The sequence below is a fragment of the Haemaphysalis longicornis genome, unplaced genomic scaffold (assembly GCF_048455015.1).
Source record: "Haemaphysalis longicornis isolate Haplotype H1 unplaced genomic scaffold, Haemaphysalis longicornis Haplotype H1 scaffold_16, whole genome shotgun sequence".
Taxonomy (NCBI): domain Eukaryota; kingdom Metazoa; phylum Arthropoda; class Arachnida; order Ixodida; family Ixodidae; genus Haemaphysalis; species Haemaphysalis longicornis.
The window spans coordinates 10,536,550-10,545,523 of NW_027526266.1; the positions used below are offsets into that span (position 1 = coordinate 10,536,550).

At 45.2% G+C, this 8,974-nt stretch overlaps 1 long non-coding RNA gene across 1 annotated transcript in view; it reads left to right on the forward strand.

Annotated features, from left to right (window-relative positions):
• The window catches only part of LOC144166098 (uncharacterized), a 55,257-nt gene extending 46,911 nt beyond the window's left edge, over positions 1-8,346 (forward strand). The window contains exon 3 of the long non-coding RNA XR_013321569.1: positions 8,263-8,346. This is a non-coding gene — a long non-coding RNA (uncharacterized LOC144166098). The remainder of the gene's footprint in view (positions 1-8,262) is intronic.
• The last annotated feature ends 628 nt before the right edge of the window (positions 8,347-8,974 follow it).

Here is an 8,974-nt window from a genome sequence, read left to right on the forward strand (position 1 = left end):
CTGAGGTCACTGTACTAGTGAGTGAAAGCTTACGCCGTTATTATTAGCTGCTTCCCAGTATATAGCTGAGACTTCCTAGTAGTACAGGCGCACGTTGATTGCATGATATTTATCCTGCTAAGCAAAATGGGTTTGACGGGCAGCTTATCTATGCTACAACACCTGTATTGGAGTAATGGAAAGTGACAACACGAGAGCCGACTAGACAAATTGAGTTTAGAGTATCATTACTGCCCCATATTGCTTGTGTGCAAACGTTTTCGATAAACGAGTTCGTGAGTTTTGCTTGCTTTTGTATTTTTAACGTGGAATCTTGGCATAGGTGTGTTGCCTCTGACTTTCTCTGTCTAGAGACGTGTGAGACGGACATGTTCTGTGTGTGATTAAATTTATCCGCCCAAATTTCAAACCCACCGAACAGGTGCAATGATGGCAACTGTGAGCGTACAGTTCTACTATAATACAACTTTCCAATGCAAGGGCGATGTTAATGATGTGGCCGACGAGGCCAACGTTGACTAGCTGCACGAATTTCACAATTGCCAGGGAACAAAGGAAAGATCCCCAATTTGCATGCCTTTGAGAAAGGGCCCACGAATCAAAGAGGACCAGCATATACACTTCCCACTGAGCCGTTGTGGGAAAGACACTGTCTGGATGCAGCTCCAGAGTTGGAACGCAGCAGGGCAAGGCGACCCGCCAAGGTTGCGATTAGTTCAAGCTGAGAACGAGAGCTGAAACTATCAGGGTCGGCTCAAGAAATCGCCGCCCAACATGTCACCCGGAGCTTCGGCCGATGCGAGAGTGCCGGATCGTGTTCCCCTGCGCCCCGCTGCTAAAGCGACTTCTGGGCCATCGTAACCCGTATCCCACTTCCACACCACCTCGGCGGAGAAACCTGTGACGCTTCTCCGTTTTAAGGCTCCATCTGACCAACACTGAGGCGCCGCTGTACAGAAAGCGGGCCGCCACCCATGTGAGACGCTCCGTTTCCCTCGTTTATTCCTAGTTGTTCGTGTACGGTCCTCGTTCCCGAGAGCCTTGCGTCTTTAGCTTCTGTATTACACCAATGACTTCGTTTTGGTTTAAATACACTCGCCTACATGTCCGCATTCCCTACCTTCTTTCTTTGAGGCTCTGAAATTAGGACTACATGGGCCTACTCCTTCGCAGTGCATTCTCAAGCTCGCATCCCATTTCACATTTTCATATCTTCTTAATATTCGTATTTATTCCTTTGCACATTAACTAGCATATCACCAGGGGGCTATTTTCCTGAGTTATGGCTCGCTCTGTACAATTTGCTCATTGTCAGCGTTCTCAATTTCGCAAACCTTGGTCTGCATTGTTTATTTGTCACTTTCGGTGAAGAACAACCATGGGAACCGTCATGGGTCTTCGTAGCATAATATTATCAGTAACTTTGGTCAGAGCCGTTTTCAAACACCGATGAGGAGATGTTTATGTTCTGACCGCATGATTAGTCAGTTTGTATGGTGGCTAGGCTGGGCCCCAAGGGCACAGCGCAACACGGGCACGGTGTAGGTAACCACAATTGAAACAGCGCAAACAGATAATACCAAATACACAACTGCAGGGGATGCGCCGAAAGGGCAGAGGTTTTGTTTTATGCAGCTGTCGTCTTCGCGGGGCTGTTTCGCGATATGTGATTTTTGATTCCAGAACAGGGATCGAAAATACCCATCTTGAAGTTTTAATATCATAACGCCAATCATACGTGTTTATATAGCTTCTGAAAAATACTAGGTTAGCTAAGTCACAGTGGCACAGGATAATTTGGCGGGTTTTAAACTTCAGCAGCGCGAATACGGACGGGCGATCATCCGCTACTTTCTGCAGTGCGGCGTCGCTACGTTTAGAAGACCCGGACGCTCATGAAAGGCCGCACCTCAAAACAAACATTTTTATACCCCCGTCCAGGCGTTGAAAGATCTTTTTTTTTCGTCGCTCGCGAAAAAAAAGGAAGTACTACATTTCGGGATGAATAAAGGTGGGTAACAGACCCACCATTCAAACTCAACCCCGTTTACTCGCATCGACGATTCTCACGATACGGTCCCGACATCTAAGCTTTCTTACCGCTGCATTCAGTTTTCTGATATCGGCACGTTAATGTTTCCAACGCCTATATAATTAACTCTTGGACGCTACACCTGGCCTGTGAGACGCGGTGTGGTGGAGCGCTCCACCTTGAATATGTGCGTGGCGAGTTGTCCAAAATTTGAAGCGCTGAAACATCTCACCACATGCCTGCGACCAAGCAATTATCACGAAGACCGCAACAGAAGTGCACTCTCATGTCAGCCGGGTTGATTTCGGGGCTACGCTTCAGCAGCGCGATCAATGGAGCTCAGAGCATGTCTTGGCTTACGCGAGCTGTAAACTCTCCGATAAGAAGCGGGTTAGACGAAAAGTTCAGCATTATTTCTTCCGCCACGTTGTCATGCTGGTTACAAAGAACGTTGCTATATCACGGATGTTCTCCAAGCACCATCTCATGCTCAAAATTGTCAACTTACTTTTTCGTCTAAAAGACCACACGCATCACTTACGCCATGCCCAAAGTGCATTGACCGTGATTTCTCGCGCATTCTGTAGTCAACTCATCAGTTAGTGTTAGCAGCTCCGGCTTGGGAACAGTTGAATGCGGTTTGCTCGTGACATAGCTAAAGCACAGAGTGACGATGTGCGCATGGTTACGAACATTACCCCATTAAAACACGAAAATGGCAGGATCTCTAAACCGTGGATGAGGGCGAGGTAGCGGAGTACGGGGACTCCAAATGACATCGAAGTTGCACCCCGAGTTACATCCGATTCCTGCCCTGACCGTCATTCAATTTGAGTCGTGAAATGCACCTTGATTATTCCTTAAATAAAACTGAAACACAGGGCTCAAATCGTATTTTAGCTGATTCTCACTTGATGGTGGTGTGCGCATGGATGGACGCGGACGGACATTGCGAGGTCCTAAGGTTCTCCTCGCCGTTAAGGGCGAGGGAGTAAGCGGTTTGACGTTCGTGTACTAACTCACAGTCGTAGCCAAATGGGTAAGACGACTGACACTAACTCCCTCTGATCTACCATACACAGGCTCGAATCCTGGCGGTGCCTGTGTGATTTCTTGCGATTTTAAATGCTACGCGCACGGACGCGGACAAACATTGCGTGGTTCTAAGGTACTTCCCACCTAATATTGCGATCCGTACTACATTTTTGGCGCAGGAACGCTTTGCTGCGACGTCTAGTTCAGAAACCTAAACGAAGAATACTGCCTCATCCTAATCCTAGAGGCATCAAGAATTGGCGCTTAAGAGACGGTTATTTCTTTTCCCGAAGTAGCACACATTTCCCGAGCGAAACTCTCCAAAACATAGAAAAACACTTCTGATGGCCGAAGTTGCACAGTAAAACATTCGCTGAGATGTAACCGGTTGTAAAGGCTGCAAGTGGTAAAAGAGAATAACGGTGAAACAGACTGGCTTACTCAGCCCTATGACGCATCCAGTACCAGTATTTCCAACCACTGGCGTAGATCACGTGGGGCCTCCACCACCCACAGCAGACGGCCACATCTATTTCATTCTTGCGGACGACTCCCTGTATAAATACTTCGTGGTAACCACAAGTGCTTAATCACGTCCTCGGCGACTGAACACCAAGTTTTAATAGACATGGAGTGCTACAGTACCTGATATCAGACCACACATACCTTTACGGTGATGACAGCAACGCTCTCTTTTTTGCTAAGCGAAGGTGAATTACGATTTTTTTATCCCACCATTATCAGGCCAACAGTCTTCAGAAGCGTTTCCCCAGATAGTCCAAGCGTGCTGTAACCATATGGGAGGACAAATAGGGCAGAAGGAGCTGAAAGTAACAATACCTGCAGTCTACCGCTCACTCGCTGAACTGGTTCTTCCAAACTTCAGTGCCAACAACACCGTATGAAGCCGCTAACGGAGAGCGTCTGAAGTTGGACGCCGCAGGGACCCGCAGGGAGCTTGCGCAGCTACGTTAAACATAGACTAGCCGTTCATCGGCCGGTGGCATACGGAAACGAAGAGAAGCGCAAAACACCACAAATGGGAAACAAGCCACAAAAAGCCTGATCGCCCACGCCCTTGCACACCGCGGTACGCTTTTGGTGTTGAAGTGTGGGTGGGTGAAGGGTGCAGGCAATATGGCAGAAACTCCTAAAAAAACTTTGGTGTCCATTTGTGATCACAATTGCTGTAGGAGCTAACAGTAATTATGCATGGTTCAACGCGACAATGGTTCAACGAGAGGCTTCCTTGTGAGGGATTCATTCTCTGTGTTTTGACAGTGACTCCCACAAAGTTAGGACTTTTGCATCCAGTTCACTGACTTCTACCCTTCGGCATTTTATATCGCATGAAGAAAACATCGCGTTTAACCATCGCCTTCATAATACGCAGTGGTGCATAATTTTACTGTATAATGTTGTACGTCCATCCACCCCTCCAAATGGAAACTTTTTTTCGACCGCACAAGAATGGCGCAATCGGATCGACGTTGGTTTCATAACGTGACCGACGCACGCATGGTTCCGCACACGAATGTGTTTTTAAAGGCGATTATCTTTCTTGGTCTACTTGAATGGGAAACTTTGGTCTGTCTGTCTGCATGTCTGCAATCGATTCAGCCAGCCACCCAACGAAAAACAGAGATTGCAAATAGCTATATACACCCACAGCCGAACCTAAACATCTAAGTCTGGTGTGAATGTTCATACCTGTAAAGATTGTCGAACAAGAACAAGGTTTTACGCAAATAGAAGGCAGAAAATCAGTACATCAGTGATAGTTGGAGTGGTCCTTTATTAAAAATTTATGGATGCTTCGTTTTTGCGAAATCAAATGCACTACTGGAGCAAGTTAAAAGTCAAACGGCAACTGTTACGAAAGGTCCCAATATATAGGTGCAACGTCCCGCTTGGAACGCACGTGAACAAAGGAAATATTGCTCTTTAAACAATGAAGTACGGGTCCTCATTTTACGCGCGTCTCCGCCGTACGGCTGCGCTGTCATAGAGGCACCCGGCCCGGAGCAGTAAAACGCGGCTAATTTAAATTGACTTGAGAAAACATATAGCGTGTTTATGGGAGGCGTGCAACGGGAGAGGAACAAAATAAGAGGGTAGTGGGAAAGCGAAGGGAGGCATTTACTAGGCAAATATCGACTGAAGGCTATAGTCTTTTGTCGATATTTGCATCGAAACGAGCTGATACCCGGCCATTTTTTACTTAAACCTACGGCAATTATCATCTTCAGAGTAAATTGGAATTCTTGACGCTCCTTCTGACGCGATATATGCCCTCCCTGTGACATAACTGCTTCACTTTTAAAGTGTTGGTGCGCCCGCTCTTTCCACCACTTTGAACCTCACAAAGAGAAGAAGACACGATCTTGCCGCCAACGTATCGCTTGTCAAAAGTCAGGTTTTTTGTTGTACAGTCTCCCGTTCCTGGATGCTCCCTTCAGGCTTTCAATCGTGGTCGAGGGAGAAGATGCACACCTCACGGCAAAGCTGAATGCGCGTTCGGCAGGCAGTCGCCCAACAAGCAACGTAACTGCTGCAGAGTGAGGAATTCTGAAAAAAAAAAAACAAGCGGTAGCTTGAGGAGAATAAATCGTACCGTCCAAACAACGAGCGGAAGATTCCCTCATTGCGTATATTTGTGGTTTGCCGGTTCGTTTAGGTTTCTTTGTATGTAAGCATGCAGGTCCGCATGTAGTCATGTATGTTTAAATGTATCTATGCATATATATATTGTACAAAAGAAGGCATGTAAATAAATTGTTTAGTTTATTATCAGTGATGGTGTGACTGTTCATAGTTTTGCTTCATCTTACAAATTAAACGCATAAATCAAACGCCGAATGAAAATGCTGCTAACGTTCAATATCGAACACGATTACGACACGATCCCGATTACGACCTTCCATCAATTATACCATGTTGTGACGTTGTTTGTGTGTCAGCAGTATGTTTCCGATGTAGTAGGTAAAACTTTTTCATGGATCTATTCAACGTTGTTAACAATAAAATAAAGTGACTACATCACATTGACTGATTTTTCGTACCTCGAAAATACCCCAATTTTGATACAAAATGGTGGAGTTTGCACCATTGCTTCAAGCTTGCAGAAACAGCAGAGCTGGCGTATCCTCTCCCTTCGACGGAGACCCGGCTGTTGCACCTCACAGTTGCTTCCGAACATGCCTATAAAATTGCTGCATTAATTGCAGATCCGGATCGTTTCACATCTGTCCCGAAGTGAACCAGATGAGCACGCGTTAGAACCGGCGGTAAAAAGGTTCGTGAACCCGGCGTCTCTAGCACAAACTTGGTGCCTGGGCTCCGTACTTCAGCCGCGTATGCACATTCACAGACGAGAAGAGTACGCGAGCGATCATGCCACGAACGCAATCGCAAACACGCCGGTTTCATAATGCGGGGGACACAGGAGAGATTCCCAACCACTCGAAGCGTTTCTTCCCCCGGTTCGTCTCCTTTTTTTTGTGTCGCGGCGGTTTTTATTGTGTTTTCATGCGCATAATTTCGGTTTTTTTCTTTTATTTCTCTGGCTACATATCATTTATTTGAGCCTCCCAATCACACGGGTACATTTCTTTTCCCGTATCGTAGTTAGGCGGCCTGGGAAGGGGAGAGAGAATGGTTTTTGCGCGCTAAGTTTGTTGTTACATTTATGTTTTTCCGCTTCCAAATTCACCGGTATCACCTTATAGCTTGTGAAAAGTTCTATCTGACCTTGTTTTCTTGAAAGTATTCCACAGTCAGTGCCAACTAGAACGTTTTTATCTTTCATGTTGGCTGCACATGTTGTTATCCGCCACTTATAAACCCGTATCCCCCGAGCATTTGGCGTGGGCCAGTTGATGGCTGTCCGGTTTCAATGCGTAAAGTCCCAAGTTCGATACCCGGTACCTTCCTAAAATCCTATGCTTCATGGTTTGCGCCCTCCCAAGGCGATCGTGGACTCCTTGCCTTCCCTCGACTTTCCCTAAAACTTCTTGAACTAGTATTTTCACCCCTGCACTTTGCCGATGATGATAGGTTTATAGTGACGCAGCACGGCGTCACTAAAAGCTGAAGTAGCTCCGTTGGTAAACATTCGTCGATTATACTTTCTTTTTCAATTGAATAAACGTCCCCTCGACCCCAATATTCACATATTCATCCCAATAATATGCCTGCTTCGAATATGGTTGCGCACAGACCCATAATGTTTCCCCTTTGTTCCACACTGCGTGTTATTATTTAGTAATTCTTATTGTGTTTGTAACCAAAGTATGGCATTTCGTACATCAGGATTGTGTATTTTCTTCCGGAAGCTTCATACAAGGCAATGGTTTCGGCAATGTCTCATACGTTTTTGCACTGGTGTTCATACCTTCGCGAATAGTTTATTACCAACGTAAAATAAACACTACGCAACTTAAGACTGCCACATTAAGGGAGAAAAAACAGGACTGCGCCTGCCCTCTGTTACCTTCCTGTTGGTGGCTCTCTCAAATTCCGCACTATTTACTTTACGTTGAAGATGAACCGACTCTCCCACCAACAAGTTCTGTAGTTTATTAAGTTGGAAATTTATAATTTGGTTGTTAAGTGCTATGCATATATTTGTTATGTTGAGTGACGAACTGGGCTTTTCTGTGCTACACATCCATGCACACAAGCGACGCCCTGTACTCTTATGCGGGCTGGAATATGCAATTCTATATGTGCAGTGAATAAGTAATAATTACTATACTTTCATTACTATGAGTACTGCTTGATTATCATTGGTACTATTGCGTTAGCTTTTTGTGTATGCCGCAGCGGCATCCTTGTTTGGATAGAAGAGGGCTGTTTCTTTGCGGTTACTTTTCTAGGTTGTTCTTAGATATCTATCTTATAATAGACACCTAAGTGAATGCTTGACAAGCAGAAGGCATTACCTTCTTTTCGCCCACGCGCCATCTCACACGTCATTTCGATCGCGCGTAGGTGAAATTATATATTCTGCAAATTTCATTCCGCTTGCAAAGTAACACGTCTTTTGTGACACTTTGTAAGATATTACTTCCAAATATTAGACACTGTGTTTAGGAAGATTTCATTTTGTTTGCGGCATTTTGTTTTATTCTAACGCCTCAGCATAGCTTCTCTCGTGTCTATTGCTGGTTTCTATATATACCATTTGCTTACAGTGCCCACAGGACGGATCACAACCGTCGTCCTGTGCACCGAACCCAACTTGCATTTGCAATGGAACCATTTGCACAGCCGACCCACGGCTTCTAGCACCGCTAATGCCGGTGCAACCTTGAAGACCACAGAAAAAATTTCCCAGAACGTTACTTTGTAATTGCTGGATTGAAAAAATAAAAATAAATCAGAAATAAACAATCACTGAGAAACAATACAAATAAAGTAATATATCAAAGTGCAAAATGCTGATGTTTAGTACCTCATTAGATACAAGATATTAGTTTTCCTGTAGCTTCAGTACCAATAAGTGAAACCTCCTGTGTCAATGTATATTTTTTCTTTCAACAATCCTTTTCACTCAGCCTTTGCTACGTGTGTTACCAGAGGGCTCCGCAACAAGTAACTGTGTCAACAATTCGACAGAGATTACGCGGGTCTCTTCCAGAGAGAAAAAATTGTTAGAGCAAACTTGTGCTCGCCTGTTAATTGGAAAAATACACAAGCAGGCAGTAGCCTTCGTCACAACTACGTGCACAGCGTGTGTCGGCAAATAAAATGCAGTGGCGTTCACCTTGTGAGCATTTATTTTTGCCCGTACAATATTGTCATGAAGCCAAGGACGACGCAGTTGTCTTGAAGGAGAAACAAGTTTATTGGAGCGAACTTGTGCTCCCCTAACAAATCAAAAGAATGCAGAGGCGGCGAAGCAGT